This window comes from Crinia signifera, chromosome 3 (genome assembly GCF_055691185.1).
Source record: "Crinia signifera chromosome 3, ASM5569118v1, whole genome shotgun sequence".
NCBI classification, from domain to species: domain Eukaryota; kingdom Metazoa; phylum Chordata; class Amphibia; order Anura; family Myobatrachidae; genus Crinia; species Crinia signifera.
The window spans coordinates 170,068,527-170,090,364 of NC_139219.1; the positions used below are offsets into that span (position 1 = coordinate 170,068,527).

A 21,838-nucleotide genomic window follows, 5' to 3' on the forward strand; every position below is an offset into this window, starting at 1 on the left:
CTTTCACCCCTTCTCATTACTTGGGCAATGTGCGTTTTTGGGAGGCCTCTTTGGTTCTTGCGCACAGTACCGCAAGCTGCTGTACCTCTTGAACCAAGGGCCTTAAACAGGGGGATGCTGGTGTAAAAGTTATCCACATAGAGGTGATAACCTTTATCCAGGAAGGGGTGCACTAAATCCCAGACAATTTTTCCACTAACACCTACGAGGGAGGGGGGGCATTCTGGCGGTTCAATTCTTGAATCCTTCCCTTCATATACCCTAAACCTGTGAGTGTACCCTGAGGTGCTTTCACACAGCTTATACATTTTTATGCCATACCTTGCCCTCTTACTGGGAAGGTACTGGCGGAATTTAACCCTTCCTTTAAAATGTATAAGGGACTCGTCTATGCAAATGAATTTATCTGGGATGTACATCTCTTCAAATTTGGCACTGAAGTGATCAATGACCGGCCTGACTTTGAATAGCCGGTCAAAGGTGGGATCATCTCTGGGTGGGCACTGTGCATTATCGTTGTAATGCAAAAATTTAAGGATTAACTCAAAACGAGTCCGGGTCATGGCCATACGGTAAAGTGGGGTGCTGTACAGAACATCTGTACTCCAATATTGCCTAATTTCTGGCTTTTTTACTATGCCCATATGAAACACCAGACCCCAAAACGTCATCATCTCTACTGCATCTACAGGGGTCCACCTAGCAAATGATGACGTGGGGTTTTGAGCAATAAACTGCTGGGCATATAAATTAGTTTGGTCCACCATTAAATTTATAAAATCATCAGAGAAAAATAATTTGAAAAAGTCAATTTCTCTGAGACCTGTGGAATCAAATTGGATTCCTGGGATGGCCAAAAACTCAGGAACCTGGGGCTCAAAATTGTCTGGTGGTGGGGTCCATACGAGATCAAATATTGGGGGGGGGGTCTCAGCTGCTCTACGGGGGCGTCTTTGAGGGGGTCCCTCATCACTAGAGGAGGAAGAGGAGCTTAAGATGAATCCTTCAAATTCCCCGCTTGCCTCACTGGCTGTGTCAGAGTCAGAGGCAAGCATGGCATATGCCTCCTCCGCTGTATACATTCTTCTGGATGACTGGGATGACATTTGGGATGACATTTGGGATGCCATTTTTATTTTTGTGTTTCTGGTAGTGAAATGTTTCAACACGTGTATAGTGTAGGGGGGGTACAAACTTTGCTTCAATGTAGTATGTAGTGTGTAGTGTGTATGTAGTGCAGAAAAAAAAAAAGGTCCTGCGCCAAAAATTGAGCACAGATGTTGGTCAGTAACGTCCGTCACTGAACAGCGCTCAAAGGCAACAGGAATTTGATCAAAAAAATTTGATCAAAAAAAAAAATAATAAAAAAAAGACCCCACAGCACGCTCAAAAAAAAAAAAAAAGGTGATCAGTGATGCGACACTGATTACCAGTGAGGGGCAGCAGGTGCACAACCTTTGGTGCAACTGACAGTGCAACTGGCAGGTATATATAAAAAAAAAAAACCTCTGCACCCCCAAAAAGTTGCTGATCACCTCAGATATAGTGATCAGCACAAAAGGGGGGGGGGCAGCAGACACAAAATATAGCACTCTCTATCACTCTCTGTCACTATCTCTCTCTATCTCTCTCTATCTATCACTATCTATCACTATCTATCACTATCTATCACTATCTATCACTATCTATCACTATCTATCACTATCTATCACTCTATGACACTGCAGCAGCAGCACTGACAGTTATATATATAAAAAATAACCCCTGCACCCCCAAAAAGTTGCTGGGGGTGCACAAAAGGGGGGCAGCAGACACAAAATATAGCACTCTCTAGCACTCTCTGTCACTATCTCTCTCTATCTCTCTCTATCTATCACTCTATGACACTGCAGCAGCAGCACTGACAGTTATATATATAAAAAATAACCCCTGCACCCCCAAAAAGTTGCTGGGGGTGCACAAAAGGGGGGCAGCAGACACAAAATATAGCACTTTCTATCACTATCTCTCTCTATCTCTCACTATCTATCACTCTATGACACTGCAGCAGCAGCACTGACAGGTATATATATAAAAAAAAAAACTGCGCCCCCAAAAAGTTGCTGATCAGTTAATTTATACTGATCAGCACAAAAGGGGGGGGGCAGCAGTCAGTTGCACACGCAGTACAGCTGTATATATATAAAAAATATATAGCACAATCTGTCACTATCTCTCTCTATCTCTCTATCTATAACTCTATCACACTGCAGCAGCACAAAATATAGCACTCTCTGTCACTAGCCCTCTCTATCTCTCTCTATCTCTCTATCTCTATCTCTCTATCTATAACTCGAACACACTGCAGCAGCACAACACAGCACAGCACAACACAGGAAGTCACAAGAAGTAACAAGATCCAGGAACGCTACAAGCAGTGATCAGGTAAGTGTTTGCAAGGATCAGGTCAGTATATCGCGGCAGATAGGCACGGTGACCGCACTGCACGCAATTCCAGACCGGAATGGCGTCTGCAGTGCAGTCACCGTTAGTTTAAATCACCCTCCATGGCTGTGATTGGTTCGTCGGTCCGATGAACCAATCACGGCCTTTGGGGGCGGGTGAAGTGAGGTGGGGTGACACCAGTGTCACCCTTACACGCCGTGGTGATTGGTGCTGTACTTTACAGCACCAATCACCACCGATCCCTGTGTCACCGGCAAACGTTATTCGCCGGTGACACAGAAAACGCTGTAATTGGCTGTTCACACTGAACAGCCAATCACAGCAATCGCCGACGGGGGGGCGGCATCGCAGCCCCCCCTGGGCATGCAGGGACATGTCTGCTGTCAGGGACAGCAGACATGTTTAAACTGTCACCGCGTCTATAGACGCGGTGACAGTTAAATGGCATGACGTACATTTATGCCATGTGTCGGGAAGTACATCCCGGCCATGACGTAAATGTACGTCAAATGTCGGGAAGGGGTTAATGGCACATGAATTTTTACGCTATGCAGACATCTTGGAACACAGACTTGGATTCGCTCTGCACAGTATCTACTTTCTTCAGTGGAGCATGGGGTACATTATTACTACGTATGAATGTATGTATACTACTAATTATTGAGAAAAAATGTGTTGAGTTGAATCATATTTAAAAAAAATGGCAAATGTATAGGAATACTATAGATGTATATTATTATTACAAGTTGAATCTTCCATATCCAAAATATAGAATATTCCAAAGAATAAATCTTTTTTTTTTTGAGAGAGTAAAAACCTTTGCTTTTGGTGGTTCAATGTACACAAACGCTAATTAATACACAAAAATATAAAAAAAAATGTATAAAATTACCTACAGGCTGTGTGTATGATAAGTATATGAAACATAAATTAATTCTGTGTATGTAGACAAACTGTTTCATGCTCAAAATTATTAAAAATATTGTATAAAATTCACTTCAGGCTATAACATATATAATTTGTATATGAAATATAAATGCATTCAAGCCCTGAAATGGATTAATTCGGTACCCAGCGCGTTCGCACGTTTGTGCCCTGCGCATGCGTATAATCAGTTATGCGCATTTACAGGACTTCTGTGCGAGCGCCCGTGCCGACCTGCACAGTCAGCAAGTTGCTTGCACAGGGGGGTGTCTCCGGCGTGATGTGGGGTGCTGGGGGCAGGCAGGTGACATCACATGACATCTGCTGCCCGCCCTGTCTTCGGCCAGTCTCCACTGACTTATATTTGGGAGCCCTATAGAAATCGTGCGCTGGTCAGTGACCATTGCATGATTTCTCCTGCTGCGGGACATGCAAGGGGAGATATTTTCATAAAACATCTCGGTATTTGTTTCCTTGCACGGCGCACACGATTTTGATCTTACTGCATCTTATACATCTCATCGCATCGCATACAATATAGTGGCATGCAATGTGATTTTTAATTGTACAAGCACCCAGATGGGTGCTTACAATGTTAAATGCACCCCCATTGTCAACGCCGCCACCCCCACTATCAACGCCAACCCGAAGCGTAGCGAGCCTGCGAGGGGACGTGGATGACTTAACATGTATTCCGCATCCGCTCTTCACACTATCTAAAATCAACTCCACGCCGACGTGGATAGTGGGGGTATGAAAAGGTCAGATGACGCGTACCGCCGCAGCTCGCCACTCTTCGGGGTGGCGTTGATAGTGGGGGTGGCGTGGACAATGGGGGTGCATTTAACATTGTAAGCACCCATCAGGGTTGTACAATTAAAAATTGCATCGCATGCCATTTGCTGGCATGCGATGCTGTGCGATATTTAATTGTACAATCCGGGTCATATACCAAATTATCGCACGCATACCATCGCATACCTTATGTAATGATATGCGATTGGCTCCGAGCTAGGAAACAAGTACCAACATCTCTTTGCATGATTGCGGGGGGATACGGTGGCGGGGGGCAGGAATTTGCCATGGGCGAGCACACTGGGACGTGGTAAGCAGCGGGCTTCGCAGCTTACCGAGTCAACCAGAATGAGGGTCTCAGTGTTTAGACTTGGGTCCTATAACCCAGATATCCCATTATTGTATGCAGATATTACAATATATAGAAAAATCTGATATCTAAAACACTTTCACTCGCAAACTTTTTTTTAGTTTTTGAATATCACGTAGATGTCACGAGTAGTAAAGAAAAAAAATGTTGTCAGGATTCCTGATGATTGGCAGGATTTTAGCTATGCATCATGCAAATATCCAGTCATGTACAGAATCACAGGAAGAAAAAATGCATGTGCATAATTTTACTTAATCAAGAAATCTAAAAAAACAAACAAAACGACCTAACTACTGAGGTCAATTTAAAAAAAAAAAAATGTTAATGTACTTTGCAAGGTAATCAATCAATGAGCAAAGTTACTGTCGAAGGTCTTCTAAAGAACTTTTTTTTTTTTTTCGCACATTCATTTTAAGAATCATAAATAGTTATGGTAAAATTAGCATGCAAAGCTGAAAATGCAGCAGAGGAAGGATCACTAAACATTCTTTTTTTGTTATTCCACCACTGATTAGTTGCACATACTAATGCCTTTTCCCTATGTTATATGTTACTCCAAATATAGGTCCCGCTGGAGCAAAACTAGAAGTTACAGAGTGCAACTAAGCTGATCATCCACTCATTAGTCATCTCACGGCTTGACTACTGTAATGCTCTTCTCACTGGCCTCGCTCAATCCCAACTAGCTCCTCTCCAATCTGTCCTCAATGCTGCAGCCAGGCTTATCTTCCTCTCCCGCCGCTCTAACTCTGCTACTCCCCTTCAACAAAATCTGCACTGGCTTCCATTCCCCTACAGAATCCTCTTCAAACACCTCACACTCACATACAGGGCCATCTCTAATTCCATTGCTCCATATATCTCTAACCTCATCTCCATTCATACACCCCCCCGCCCTCTACGGTCAGCTGACGACTGTCGTCTCTCCTCCACCCTGATCACTGCTTCCCATGCTAGAGTACAGGACTTTGCCCGTGCTGCACCCCTTCAGTGGAACGCACTCCCTCGCTCCATTAGACTCTCCCCGACCTTGCAAAGCTTCAAACGGGCACTGAAAACTCACCTATTCATCAAAGCGTACCCTTCCACTGCATAAACCAGCTGGTTCTCCGACCCCTTGCCTGTTTCCTGTTTACATCCTGCTATCTAACCACCACCCCCTCGCTTGCACCTCTTGTAATCTGTCTGTCTCCCCTTCCTACTAGATTGTAAGCTCCTCCGAGTAGGGCCCTCTTCCCTCCTGTTGTCAAAGCCCTCTTCTCTTCACATTTCACTCACAGCTCTCCTTTACTCCAACACTCAGTGACCATCTTCATACTCATCTCCATCATTGGCCTCAAGCCTCTAGTTGTATGTTGATTGGGTCCTCACTACTTACATTTAAGCTGTAATGTGTATTGAACTGTGGTGCTCTTTATTTGTACTGTATTTTTGTTATTTATTCAATGTTATGCCAAGTTTTTGTCTCCCTGTATTGTTCCTTTGTACGGCGCTGCGAAACACTTGTGGCGCCTTATAAATAAAATTATAATAATAATAATAATAAAGCCCACAATAACAGATAATAGGAGGTATATGTAATAGTTTACTGGAGGTTCGGTATGCTGGGCGTCTTAGTTTTTTTTTTTTTTTTTTTTATGCGACAATCATTTACAAGACCAAACCAGAAAACAGCACCTGAATTAAGCCTAACTCGCACTCTTCTCCCTCCATACATCGGATGCCGGATGACTGACCGGGAGTCAGGATTCGGACAGTCATTACACTGACGTCGGAATCCCGACTGCTAAAAGCCCATCAGATGGGCAGCGGCTATTCTCCCTAGAGAGGTCCACGACCCCCATAGAGTGAGAATAAAATAGGCTACGAGCGTAGAGAGACACTGTGCCCGCAAGGGGCTTTTGGGACTGTCGGAATCCAAACTGTCGGTATGTTATACCACACCCCATACATCTACCCCAAAGTGGTCAATGAGAGTCTGTTTGTATGAATACATAGTGTTCCTACTACTTTGCTTAAATGAGGCTTGCACATGTTGTAAATATTGAGATGGATCCTGCCTGTTTTGCGAGTGCTGACTTCCCTGGACTTGAGTCTGGGATCCTTTTATGTGCCACACATGACATTGCCCCATTTCCAGCACAGGCAGTGGTCCTCCTCTTCAGCTGGTCTGTCCCCTCTTTTACACACCCCAGCTCCCACTGTGTAGGACAGACAGGACAGCTTAACAAATTATTTTTTCACTCTGACAATATTATTTTACAATATGGCCTTAAGACAATTAATTAAACCATGTCCTGGCCATACCAGAAAATGGAACTTACTGTAACTGTAGTAGCTAATCCCGCATTCTAAAGAAACTGCAGGTTTAACTTTATTCTTTCAACAGCCCAGTAGCTATTTTCTTAAATGTATGATTTCCCTCTCTCTGGTCCATCATTATCTCCTTATCTCCTTAAAGAATCAAGGAAAAACGATTCCAGCTAGAATTTGCGATATAATTATTTCCTTAAAAAGCCTTAGCATTATATCACTCTCCACAAGGAACACTTCTTTACTAAAGTAGACCACTTCACCGTCTGAACATTTTCTTAAGAACTAAACTGCCCAAGCAATGTAATTTGCAGGGATTCTTTCAAACTTCCTTGTATATAACTTGGCCTAGGTGACTATTGACATTACTTAAAAGAGAATGTATTTAAAGAAAAAACCTTCCTCTCATTCTGCATTGAATATAAAAAGTCTGCATATCTGCAGCTTTTTGTGATTTAAATTCTCAATGTTAAGATAAATCTTGATAGACCTTTTCTAATATTATTGTGACCTTGCAACTAAAGAAATACAAGTGAAAAAAAATAGGTTGTTTTTTTTTAAGAAAAATAAATTCAAAAAAATACAAAATGTACAATACCAACGCACCCCTAAACTAATACTTACGGTGGAAACACCTTTTACTTTTCTAGTAGTAAGTTGATCAACAACGCACATCTGAGCTATGCGGTAAAGCAGTCATTTCTGCAAAGTACAGTACAGTACACATTTTGATGGGATGGTTGAGGGTCATTCCAATTCTTTGATCTTCCTTTCTAGAAGATCTTCATGGTTAAAACTTGTATACGTTGGATTGTTAATCATTAGCTTTCTGAGAGAGGACAGCAAGTATGGAAACACAACAGGGGGGGAATCCAAGTACGTGTGATCATTGATCGTGGGTATTTGCTGAGCCCAGGGGCTATCCAATTAGCCTTCATGCGCTGGTGTGTGCAGCGGCTTATAGATCATTCTGTTTCACCTAGCTCAAGCCATGACAGGAAAAACACACAAGTTCCACTAACCATTTTTTTTTCCGGACTACCAACCCAAGAGCACAAAAAAAAACACCGATATCGGAGAAACATCAGGAAAAATTGCAAAAAGCATCCTTTTTCGCTACCAATGTTTCTTCACAGGTATACATGCAATATCTTGTTCTTTGCGGATACTCATTATGACTAATATACCTGTCCTGGCTGAAAGGAATGAACTCCAAAACACCCCATGAATGGTTTTCTTTGGATGATAAGCCATGTCTGTGCCAAAAACACATTTATAATTAAGATCAAAGTGTTAAACCTTGGTTGCAAGAAACCGTTAGACATTTAGCTTTATTGCCAATGAGCTATTTGTAATTTTTTACAAAATTTGCCGTACTGGGGTGTTCTTTTTACAAGAAATGGCATCTGTATCACCATCATTGTGCAGAAATGTGTAAAATACAGATTAATTACCAGTTATTTATATAAAGCATACATATTCTGCATTGCTTTACAAAGAATATTTGGCCATTCGTCCCTGCCCCAGTGATGCTTACAATCAATATTCTAACTCCTGAGTTATTGGTGGGCATGATCCTGCATGTCATAATTAATTCTCCTCCAATCCCTGGAGTGAATAGTGGGTATGATCTGTGCACCTTCCTATTATCCCACTTCTGTGTCCATTGACCAAGGGACTATGGAGAAGGTGAGTGTATGTGTGTAATGGTGCCCATACACTTATGCGATCGGATGCGATGCAACATTACAATGCAATGTCCCATCGCATCTTAAGGTGCCCAAGTGCATTTTTTCCAGCACCCCGAGGAAACCCACACATGTATGGTGGGAATCGAACCATGACCTGAGTGCTGTGAGGCAGTAATGCTAACCATTACACCATCAGTACTGCCCGAATCAGTAATGGCTATTATATTTACAGCCGGACCCTCAGCGATGTTCAGTCCATCCAAAAATGGTGCAAAGCATTCGGTGCTGCTTCGGCCATTTAAGCCATGTGGTCCAGGTGTCCGGCCCCACAAGGATCAACATCAACTATTGAGCTTGCCCTCAAAGGCTCCAACTCTTTTCTCACATAGCAAACATTACAATTATCTAGGTGTGCCTTACAGTAGAGATGAGCAAACTTTCCATTCTGTGTTACTAAGAGGGGTATTCAATCCCAGCTGATATTTCCGCCAGGCAGAAATATCATCCATTTCCAAAAAGATTAGGTTAAATTGACATTCAACCTTTTCAATGTCAGGTCCGTGATACCAATGCATTCAACAATCCAGCCTCTGGGGGGGGGGCGTGGCTTGACCAGCACGGAGAGCGGGTGAAGGGAATGTGTGAGCTCCGTGAACATACTCTAAAGGTGTAGGTGTATACATACCTCCACTGTTTCCGGAGACGCTCCTCTACCACCTGTGCTGCCCTCGGCTCTCCTCGAAGGCTTGGGGAGTCTCCATTTGGCTGGACCTGCTGTGCCTCGTGCATCTACTCCGGGCACCGGCGCCATCTTGGATCCTCCGGCAGCTCTGACTACACGCAGGAGCCTTTGATGTGCTTCTTCGGTGCCCGACTGTGCGGCTGCCGCTGACTGGTTGAATAGGCGGGTGGGGGCAGCCGGTGACTCTATCCAGAGGATAAGCAGGGGAGAGTGGGAGCTGTCTCCCTCGAGGCACGGCGCTCGGGCCGCACGGAGGGGCTGGCCCCATCCCACTTGCCTGTCCCCAGGGCTGCGGTACTTATATATTCTGCCTCCTTTTGCTTGTGGCCGTGACCGGAGCCGGGTCTTTCTGTGAGCTGTGGAGTTTATGCTGCTGGTGAACTGCCCGTAGGTATGGGGGATGCGCTCCTGTGGACGCCTTTGAATTCCTGCGCCATCTTGATGTGTGTATACCCGATGGCGGCCCTGCTACACATTGGTGGATACTGCTGACCGTGACCAGCTCACATACTCTGACTTTACTTGTTTGCTAATCTAATGGGTGTACATTTCTGCGCTGGCGATGTTTTCAGCTGCCTTAATATGATATGTGGTTAGATTGGGGTTTTTTGCTAATCTACTGGTCTCTTTCGAGCTGCCTGAAGGTATTTGTGCGCTCTCCTATACAGACCTTTGGTACAGTTTGGTGGTGTGTTAGCCACCGCCATTTTGCCATTATTCTCAGGTCTGAGCATTACTTAACCGTCCATGATGATTGGATCCCTGCAGCAAATCCTCTGGGCTATTAATACCTCGACTCAGAGGCTCCTTGCTCAATTTGGAGATATGGAGGTTGAGCCTTTCAGCCCTGATACTGTGGTCTCCACACCATCTATGCCGGCTTTACTTCTGGATTATACTGTTAAAGAGAAGGCGTCCTCTACACCACTGGTTATCACTTTAGCTCCTGTTATTGAGGACTATTTAAAGATCTGGTCTGCGAATTTGAAGCTGTTCTGAAAATCCCTTCTCATCCACTACCCATGTTGGCTTCTACACCCCTGGATGGATGAGCGTCACCTGGAACTCTGGTCACCTATGGTCTTATCCCCCTTATTTAATGGGCTTGAGGACTGGCCTGACTAATATCTTTTACCGCACAAATATTGTGGACTCCCCTCACTTCTATAACATATTCTTCCCTTTTATTATTTTCATAAAGATGTCAAAATCCCTAAGTATATTTTGCTTTCTATATATCTGTTGATCTAGTTGATCTTTGCGTCGGATGTAATTCAGCCTAAATTAGGGCTATTACTCTATTGCTCTCATGATATTTCTAAATCTATATCCTGATGATTTTATGGTCCTATGCATCATACTTTAAGCTACTTTACTCTCCTGTAACTGGGCTATCTACACAATTTAACTACCTTATTTTATTATATTATACTAGGTTGTTACTATTTAGCTGGAGTGCTCTCTGGTCTCTAAATTCGCATGTCAGAGGGTAGGTCGGGTTCATCCTAGTTATTTTGCCGCCCTAATCAGTCCATGTTTATTCTATTTATCCACTATCTAATAGATGGGAGGGGGGTGGGGGAGTTGGGTTAGATTAGCATAGTCTAGGAAAGGTACAGGCGTAGTTAAAGGGATCCAGGTATGCCTTAGTTGGGGCGTACCAGCCTCTGTTTTCTACAATGCAGATTCAACTTTAAACAAAGTCGAATCTGCTTATGGAGAGTCCCAGACAAAAACGGGTGAAGTAAAAGACTGATGGATGATATTTCCGCCTGTCCAACATTGAGTAACCCCCTAAGTGTTCAACATGTAAAAAAGACAGGTTAAGGGGGCAAATTCATTCATCCTATGTGCCATTGCATACCAACTTAGAGATGACAGAGGTTGTGTTTCAGCCTAGATTTAAATTACTGTACATGGAACATTGGATCTGGCAAAACAAAAGAAGAACTTTATTTTTAGTATTAGAATAGAGCTTATGAGAGGTACATTGAACCTCTACATGAAAAAAAGAATGAATGTTTTCCTACTTGCTGTACATATCACACCCTGTATTCACGTGTGGGCTTCCCACAGGAATTTGTGACTAAATTAATCTCCCTCCCTTTATGTTGTAGCATCATAATCTGATTATTACTAATGTATACAAACATTTGTTTACCGAGCCCTTGTATATTTCTGTAAATGTCCATACCAAATACCTAGTCATGGACTATAATCAGTTAGGAAACTGTCCTATTTAAAGCAAACTTTGCTGCAGCATACATTCCCTCTTACCCATCTACATATCATACTTTATTAAGAAAAAAACAACATACAAGAAACACCAGAAATAAGGGGATTTTTTGTAAGAATTTACCGTTCAAATCTCTTTCTCTGAATCCTATCCTGGTGACACAGCTCAACCATGGGATGTAGGAGGGTCCGAAGGAGCCAGGCACCTATGCTAAAACTTTGAGAGGCAGGCTCCTTCCTTCTGCATCCCAGCCTTCATCAGTTCAACTTTCAGAGCACACTACGATACATTACTCAGTATAACGCCTGAACATATTAATATGCACAATCACATAATAACCACATAACATGACAACCCATGAAACTGTAACTTACTGAGCATAAGGGAGGGATCACTGTGTCACCAGGATGGATTCAGAGAAAGGGATTTGAACGGTAAGCTTTTCCAAAAATCCCCTTTTCTCTTCATCCATCCTGGTGACACAGCTCAACCATGGGACGTTCAAGAGCCGGTCCTTTGGGAGGGTACGCTCAGGCTTACAGTTCTCATCACTGCTCGCCCAAATGAATCGTCCTCCTACGCGAACTCATGGAACCTGTAATATTTGGTGAAAGTGGCAGCCCTGCATACTTGCTCCGCCGTAGCCCCTGTGACGCACAGCCCAAGAGGAAGCAACTGACCTGGTGGTATGAGCATTACTTCCGGAGGGCACTGTTCTGACAACTTTAGTGTAGGCAAAAGCAATAACCGACCATAACCACCTAGCAATGGTCTGCTTAGAAGCTGTCCAGCCTCTTTTATGTACATCATACAGAACAACAACAAGTCAGTTTTACGAAACTCCTTCACTCTGTCCACATAAATGCGCAATGCACAAACAACATCCAATTTCTTTAATTTGTCCCTATTTCTAACCTGTTCTGGAGGACTAAAAACCGGAAGCACAATTTCCTGGTTTAAATGAAAAGTAGATACCACTGTTGGTAAAAATTTTGGAATTGTTCTTAACACAGCCCTATCATCATGGAACACCAGAAAAGGAGACTTGCAAGACAAGGCCCCCCAATTCGGATACACGTCTTGCTGAAGCGATAGCCAACAAAAATGTCAGTTGCCAAGTCAAAAACTTAAGGTCAGCCAACCTTAATGGTTCAAAAGGTGGTTTCTGCAGAACAGAGAACACTAGAGATAAATCCCAAGGTGCCACTGGTTGTCTACATGGAGGCTTAAGACGGGTAACCCCCTGGAGGAAAGTCTGCACCACCGGCAACAAAGCCACTTTCCTTTGAAAGAAAATAGACAAGGCAGACAACTGCACCTTCACGGATTGAAGGCTTAAGCCCATGGAAAAGCCATCCTGGAGAAACTCCAGAAGTCTCGAAACTTTAAACCTAGATGTGTGAACTTTTTGTCTCTCACACCACCTAATGTAAGTCTTCCAAACTATATAATAATTAGCTGCTGAAACTGGTTTCCTTGCACTAATCATAGTTCTGATCACTGCTTCCGAGAAACCCTTCTTTTTTTAAGATGGAGGTTTCAAGAGCTAAGCCGTCAAATTGAGCGGAGCTAGGTCCTGATGAAGAAAGGGACCTTGCTTGAGAAGGTCTAGTCGAAGTGGAAGATGCCACGATGCTGTCGGCAAGCTCAGAATGTTGGAATACCAAGATCTCCTTGGCGAATCCGGAGCTATTAGAATGATGGTTGCTCCTTGCGTCCACACTCTCTTGAGGACCCGTGCCAACATGGGAAATGGTGGGAAGACATATGTGATGTTGAAGCACCAGGGCACTGTCATGGCATCCACCGACCACGCCAATGGATCCCTGGTTCTCGCACAGAACCTGGATACCTGACTATTGTGTCTGGACACCATCAAGTCCACCTCCGGGAGTCCCAAAAGAGCCACAATTTCCTCAAACACCTCCAGATTTAACGTCAATTCTCCTTCCAGGAGATCTGCTCTGCTGAGAAAATCTGCTTCCACATTCCGAATCCCTGGAATGAATATAGCCGATAAAGCCGGAATATTGGCCTCTGCCCACCCGAAAATCTGAGACACTTCCCGCATCGCCATCCTGCTGCGAGTGCATCCTTGGTGGTCCAGATAAGCCACAGCTGTGGCATTGTCTGACTGGATTCGAATGGGAGACCCCCCTCAGAAACTCTTCCGCCTGCGGAAACATCTTCCAGACCGCACACAGCTCCAGTACATTGATCGGCAAGGATGACTCCACACTTGACCATAGACCCTGCAACCTCAGGTTCAGGGTTACTGCTCCCCAGCCTCTGAGACTGGCGTCAGTGGTGACCATCAACCAATCCCATAACCGAAATGAGCGACCCAATTGGAGGGATTCCAGATCCGTTCACCACAGTAATGAGTTTCTTGAGTCAGGAGAACCATTTCTTGTTTCATGGACTTCGGATTCCCCGACCAACTGGCAAGAATGTTCCATTGGAAAGGTCTCGAATTAAACCTTGTGTACTGAAGGGTCTCGAAAGTCGCCACCATCTTGCCCAGTAGTTTTAAACAATGTGCTACTGAAGGACCGGGTGACAGAATGCAGAATGGTCAATACTAACTGACAAATGTCTCTGGCCTTCATTTCTGGAAGAAACACACAATGAAGGTGTGTATCCAGAATTACTCCCAAAAACTGTAGCCTCTGAGTGGGACACAGCTAGGACTTTGGCAGATTTAATATCCACCCATGGCACTGCAGGAAAAGAATTGCAGCTGATAGATTTGCCTGCAACTTCTCTGCTGACTCCACCTTGAACAAAAGATCATCCAAATACGGGATGATTACAATTCCCTGGAGTCTGAGAGCTGCTGCCTTGACCGCCATTATCTTTGTTAACACCCTTGGAGCTGTTGCCAACCCGAAGGGAAGAGCCTGAAATTGCAGATAAACGGTCTCAAAATGCAGCAAAGACTGATGTTCTTCGCATATAGGCACGTGCAGATAGGTGTCTTGAATGTCCACAGACGCTAGGAATTCTCCTGGATCCAAGCTCAAAAGAACTGTAATCAGAGATTCCATCCTGAAGTGATCCACCCACAAGTGAAGGTACAGTGATTTCAGGTTCAGGATATGCCTGAAAGAGCCGTCTGCTTTCAGTACCAAGAAAATAATTGAGTAAAACCCCTTCTTCCTTTCCTCCCGTGGTACCGGAATCACCACACCCTTCTCTAGGAGAGACTTCGCCACCCCCAAAAGGGCCTTTTTTAAGCATGCCTCCCTTGGTAAAGGTGTAGGAAGAAAACACTTTGGAGGAACTCCCTTTAAGCTGGTCCTGTATCCTGAGAAACCACATTGAGGAACCAAGGATCCTGGGTGGAGAGAGCTCAAGCGTCCCGGTACAGCAGGAGGTGACCCCCCCCACTCTGATCCCAGAATGGGGGAGCCTCCGTCCCGTCAGGAGGAGGGCTTCTCCTCACCCTTGGAAACCTACCTAACTATAGGACCACAGCCTCACGGCGCTCACACATGCACAGCGCCCCTCCCCCCCCCCCCCCCCCCCGCGGGGGCTGCGGTGCTATAGTTACGCCTCTGCTCCCAAGTGTATTCAGCAGCCGCCTTTAACTTTTCTGCCAAGGCAAACGCTTCTGAAGCTGGCTGAAGAAACAAACACAAGGTATTTGCGCAAACCATCATGGCCTTGGAGACCCAGGCTGAGGCAATAATTGGTCTCAAAGTAAAATCAAACAGCTTCAAAAACTGCTTTCAAACAACCCTCTAACTTTTTATCCACAGGATCCTTGAATGCAGCACCCCCTTGCACAGGCAAAGCCGTTGCTTTAGACAGACAGTCTAGCAACCTGGGCATCTACCAGTGGAACCTTTTCCCACAATTTTACATGCTCTTCTGGCATGGGATACAAGCTCAAAAACCTTTTGGGCATGAGTCTCTTATCAGGCATTTTCCACGCCCCTCCCAGTAGTTCTTGCAGGTCTTCATCTGAGGGAAAAGTAACTGCGTCTCTGCGCTGTTTCTTAAACACTTTTTGGGGAGTCTTATCCACATCAGATAGATTTAATGCCTGTTTAACAGCCAAAATCAAATCTTCAATACCGGGGACAGAGGATTCAGTCTCTTCCCTCTGTTCCCAAAACATCAACACACACTCCTTCTTCTTCATCAGAATCTACATTAAGAAGAGGTGGCGTGGATAAAGGGTGTCTGGGGGAAACCTCAGGATCCTTAGTAAACTGCTCCATAAAAGCATTTATCTTGTGTACACTTTGAGCAGTGTCCTGCATAGCCTGTATGAATGGAGAAAACGGGTTTTGTTTGAATCCGCACGTAACCTGATAATACAATCACATGTGTTAAACCAACATTGTTATCATCAAACGTAGTCCGTGAAATGACCTGTTGGTGGTGCTCCCAGAACAAGTTTCAGAGAACTTTACTGGAAAGAATGGGGTTTTTGCAATAGGATGCAAAAAAAAAAGACTGATTTTAGTCTTACCTGGGGCACACTTTGTTATACTGTATGTTAAATTATTAGAGTTAAGATGTAACTTTTATTTACTGTTTCTTAAAAGGAGGGGGTGACATTTGTCACATTGATCTGCACCTTGTGAGATGCAGTTGTAGATTAATAATTCAATGTTACACACAGATATCTTTGTATGGTGTGATTATTTTAAATTAAATATTTTTTAGAACATTCATTAGACACAGAAAATGTTATTTCTCCGTTTGCGAGAATATTTACATAGAATTGTTCCCGATGTCCATAGGAAATAGCCTCTCCGGGTTTGTAACAATGTCATAAAACCCTTATGCTTATATTTTAATCATTTGAAGCACCTGTGTTTGGCAATTCCTGTTTGCTTCCCACATTACTTTGACCTTGAGTTTTAATTTACTGATGTACATATGATTACATCATATGTACCCCGCATCTGCATAGAATACACTTGCACTCAAGTGCTTCAAATGATTAAAATATAAGCATAAGGTTTTTATGACATTGTTACAAACCCGGAGAGGCTATTTCCTATGGACATCGGGAACAATTCTATGTAAATATTCTCGCAAACGGAGAAATAACATTTTCTGTGTCTAATGAATGTTCTAAAAAATATTTAATTTAAAATAATCACACCAGAAGACTTCCGGTTCCGGCAGCGGCATGAGCGGTCGCATGTGAAGGAGCTCCGCTGCCCACCGGCTCACACTAACCTTTTCACGGCTTGAAAAAGCCTCCAAAAGCCGCAGTACCTGCTCCCACTGCCTCCGATAAGACGCAGACCCGCATGGAACTTTTCCTGGACGAAATGCCCGGCTCCAGGCTATGTCCCAGCAAAGCGAAAACGCCAGCTCCTGCCACCTCCAAGATGGCGACCGCAGCAGAGTCTACACGTGCGCCCGCACAGAAAACATCCCCGCTGCCTCCCCGCACCAAGCCTCATTCTCCCCCAGCAGCTGAAAGCTTCACTGAGACCCTGCAGCCTGTCTCCCCCGCTCCAGACCGCAAGGTAACACCACATCCCGACAATGCAGTAACGTATGGGGACATGGTGGGCGCAATAAGGGCGGCGATGGCCCCCCTGCTACAAGACCAAACTGATAAAATTAACAAGCAGCTAGCGCAGCTACAACAGCGGGTAGCAGAAACGGAACATACAGTTGGGGAATGCTTTCAGGATGTAGCTGAAATGAAACCTTTGATGAAACAGCACTCCTCAGACTTAATGTACCTCTATAACAAGGTGCAAGATCTGGAAAATCGATCCAGAAGGCAAAACCTTCGCATCATAGGACTGCCAGAGTCATTAAAGGGAGCAGATTTGTTCCAGTTCATAAAGATCAAGCTGCCAGAGCTACTTAACATACAAGACCGCTGCTCTGACATGGTGGTGGAGCGGGCCCACAGGCTAGGGCCACTGAGATCCCAGGAGGGCGCGCGACCCAGAGCAGTCATATTTAAAACGCTCAATTATCTTCATAAAGAACTCATTTGGACAATGTCCCGCAGACATAGAGACCTCTCTTGGGAGGGACACAGAATCTTAATATTCCAAGATTACACCGCAGAGCTGATGAAACAGAGAAAGGAGTTCTCACCCATCTGCTCCAAGCTCATTAAGCTAGAGAGGAAGTTCGCCTTAATGTACCCAGCCAGACTCAGGATTTATGACGGCTCTTCATTCAGAGACTTCATGTCGGCACAAGACGCTGAATGCTTTCTGAGAGAAGAACAAGGGCAGAACCGCCAACACTCCCATATGTCTGAATGCGAGTGAACTGACCCCTGAGTTAATGAACCCCTTTTTCCTTCTGGTTTGCACTATACATTGCGGATGATCCGGGACGAATGGCCGACACCTATACATTCCCACACTGACGGCTAAGAACTTGCCAATCCGGCGGGGCCGAGCCACAGACTGCTCAGCTAATGGTTTGATATTATGAGCTAATTGAAAAAGTCGGCAATTGTTTTTGCACATATAGGCTAAATGTTTATCAACCTAGTTTTATGTGTGAGCCAAGGGGCGTAGGAGTCTACGCAACAAGTTGTAAGGCGAGGTATTCCCTTCTCGCCACATTTATAAAGGAAGTAAGCCCTTAAGGCACACAGGTTACAATGCCCCGTTGTTTCCTCCCCCTCCTCCCCATTGACACCCTCCCTCCCCCCCAACCCCACCCTGGAAAGGGAGACCAGACCGGCTGCCTCATGCATTTAGCCACCAACTTATCTGTTTTTGTAGTAATGCTTATTTACCTGTTTTCCAACTTCCATGGCACTTAACATAGGAAGCTGGAACGTAGGTGGGATTAATTCCCCAATTAAACGAAAAAGGATTCTGGTTCACTTGAACAAGCTCCGTCTTGATCTGGTGTGTATTCAGGAGTCGCACTTGCTACCGCAGGAAGTAGTCAAATTAAATCTGATGAAATGGAAGGTCCTAGCGTCTTCCTCATACACATCAAAGGCAAGAGGAGTAGTTATTCTAGCCAAAAGTAATTTAGATATCGAGATAATAAAATCTGTATCGGACCCTCAGGGTCGATATGTTCTCTGCCAGCTGAAATGTGATCAACAGGAATTTGTGTGTATAAATGTGTATGCCCCAAACCAATATTCCAACCCCTTCTTCAGACAACTGATCACTATCATGACCCCTTTCTTACAGCTCCCATTGATACTATGTGGTGACTTAAACTTGGTCTCATCCAATCATCTGGATAGACAACAACACCATACATCTCCTCGCAGACTCCCTAAATTTGGCATCCCCCAGTTTTGTGAACAAATGCTTATGTTAGATTCCTGGAGAGTGATGCACCCGACAGAACAAAACTACTCCTGCCTCTCCGCAGCCACAAATAGAATGTCTTGCATAGATTATATTCTACTTTCGCATTTCCTTCTCCCCAAAGTTGAATTAGCTGAGATGGCCCCAATTGTTTTTTCAGATCATGCAGTGGTACACATTAGATTACACCTCTCCAAGAGACACGATACCACCCCCTCCTGGAGATGCCCCCCAGCTCTGGCATCATCAACACACCTTAGAACAGCGGTTGGGAGGGCTTGGGACCATTACGCCAGGGACAATCATGAAACCGAGGGAACGGATCCCCTGCTGTTCTGGCAGGCGTCTAAAGCCACACTGAGAGGAGAACTGATCTCCCAAATGGCGCACCTAAAAAAGAAAGTGAAACTGGAGCATTTACAAGCTCAGCTAACACTTGGGGACGCCTTCCGGAGCTACAGGGTTTCCCCCTCCCCCACCACTAAGAATGATTACCTTTCAGCTAAACGTACATATGAATCCACTATAGAAAGGTCGGAATCCATTTACTCCTTTGCCAAAAAAGCAAGGTTCCACAGATTTGGAAACAAATCGAGTAAATTACTATCCTCACTGTTACAGGGACAAAGACCCCCTGCGACAATACGACCACTACGCAAACCGGACAACACCCTGACGACATCCAATGCCCAAACAGCTCAGCTGCTATGTGATTTTTATACAAAACTATACTCCAAACCAACCTCTGACCAATCTAACGCTGACAAGTTTTGGGAAACCATTTCACTACCCCAAGTGACCGACAATGAAGCAGAACTCCTGACTCGAGACATAACAGAACTAGAAGTAACCAGGGCCATATCAGGACTTAAATCTGGCAAGGCCCCTGGCCCAGACGGTCTTACACCTGACTATTACAAGCTTTTATCTCCTAAAATAGCCCCGTCCCTTACCAAAGTATTCAATACCATTCTATCCTCCCACATGATCCCCGACCATTTCAATTCGGCAACACTCAGAATAATCCCCAAACCAGGAAGGGACCTAGCCTCACCCAGCTCTTATAGACCAATATCATTATTAAATATTGACTATAAGCTCCTAATGAAAATCATGGCTGAACGCCTTAAACAAATGCTACCCAGGCTGGTCCATAAAGACCAAACAGGATTTGTCATGGGCAGGAGCTCAACCATTAATATTAGGCGAGTTCTCGCAGCGATTCATGCTTCCCAGTGTGCTGTGTCGGAGGACCCGAAAGCCATCCTTTCTTTAGACGCAGAGAAGGCCTTCGACATGGTACACTGGGAGCATCTACACCACACATTGAAATCCTTTGCCTTCCCAGATGCCTTCCTTAAATTCCTGTCAGCAATGTACGAGGGTGCCTCCTCCAGTATCATTTGCAATGGCCTATTGTCGAATCCCTTTCCCATCCAGAGAGGCACAAGACAGGGGTGTCCCCTCTCACCACTGCTGTTTGCCTTGGCCCTAGAGCCATTGGCCATTCATTTAAGAACTTCCCCAGAATATCAAGGAATCCAGGTCCGCAATGTGGATCTCCAGGTATCCCTCTTTGCGGATGATATGTTATTATTTCTGTCCCACCCACAATATGCCATTCCATTGATATTTGATACACTATATAAATTTGGCACCTTCTCAGGATACAGAGTCAATGTGGACAAATCAGAACTTCTGATTTTAAGAGGCACCCCACCATCCTTCCCCCCCACTGACAAACTAAATTCGATTAAAATACAAACTTCCCACATTAAATATTTAGGCATACAAATTACAAGCAAATTGACAGACTTATACAAGAAAAACTACCCCCCTATTCTAGTAAAATCAACTAAAACATTACAAGACTGGACTCCGCTACCCCTTTCCCTACTGGGAAGAATAGAAGTTGTCAAATCAGTAATTTTCCCGAGGATAATGTATCCAATGCAAATGCTCCCAATAAAAATCCCCCCCACTGATGTCAAAACCTTAACACGGACCTGTTCTAAATTCATATGGAACGGAAAAAAACCTAAGGTCTCCCTAGCAAAACTAAACCTCTCCAAACAAAATGGAGGTATGGGACTTCCGGACATCGCATCTTACTCTTGCTCCCTACTAGCCAGAGTGGCAATGGGATGGTTACAAGAGATAGATCTGTTTTCCCTTTATGAATTGGACAGTGCCACTTTCTACCCTTACTCGCCCAAAGCTCTGATACACCTCCCGAAAAAACGTATCCCACCTCAAATATACAGCAATCCCCTCTTCCAAGACACATACAATGCATGGCACCACGTATGTACCAAAATAGGCCAGAACCCATTAATCACAGAATGGATGCCCATCTGTGGTAACCCTCTATTCCCTCCTGGCATCAAAAACCCGATCTTCAAGAGACTCGAAAACAAGGGATTAAAACTAATTTCCCAGGTGTTTGATCCAGGAGGAAGGATCATATATTTTGCCTCTCTCAAAGATAAATTTGGGTTACCTAGCAACGCTCTCTTTCCTATAATTCAAATTCAGCACTTCGTGCAATCTCTCCCAACACAAGACATCTTACAATCCCCTCAATCAACCCTCCATACCTGGGCAAACAAAATACAAAATGACACTTTTCGAGCTAAACTAATATATATTGAGCTACAGGAAAGCGCTATTTCTACTCTACAAGATAAAACAAGAGACTCATGGCAACATGACATCCCATCCCTCCAAACACTAGACATATATAAACATTATGAGACATTGATGAAAATTTTACAATCCTCAGCCCTGCAGGAAACCCATTACAAAACAATACATAGAGCCTTTATGTCCCAGAGACAGAGAAGCCACTTTGACCCCGAGGAATCGGGAAGATGCCCCAAGTGTGGATACCACTCGGCATCCTTTTTCCATAATTTTTGGGCCTGCAGCCACATTAAAAAACTCTGGTTTAAAATCCTATACTATATGGAAACGAAACTCTCCTTGAAAGTCCCACTCCACCCCATACCGATACTTTTCTTAAACTTTGACCCATGGTTGTTGAGG

The 21,838-nt window shown here is 44.3% G+C and overlaps 1 protein-coding gene across 4 annotated transcripts in view; it reads right to left on the minus strand.

Moving 5' to 3' along the window:
• Nucleotides 1-21,838, minus strand: part of AFG1L (AFG1 like ATPase) — a 193,514-nt gene that overhangs the window by 156,004 nt on the left and 15,672 nt on the right. The window lies entirely within an intron of this gene.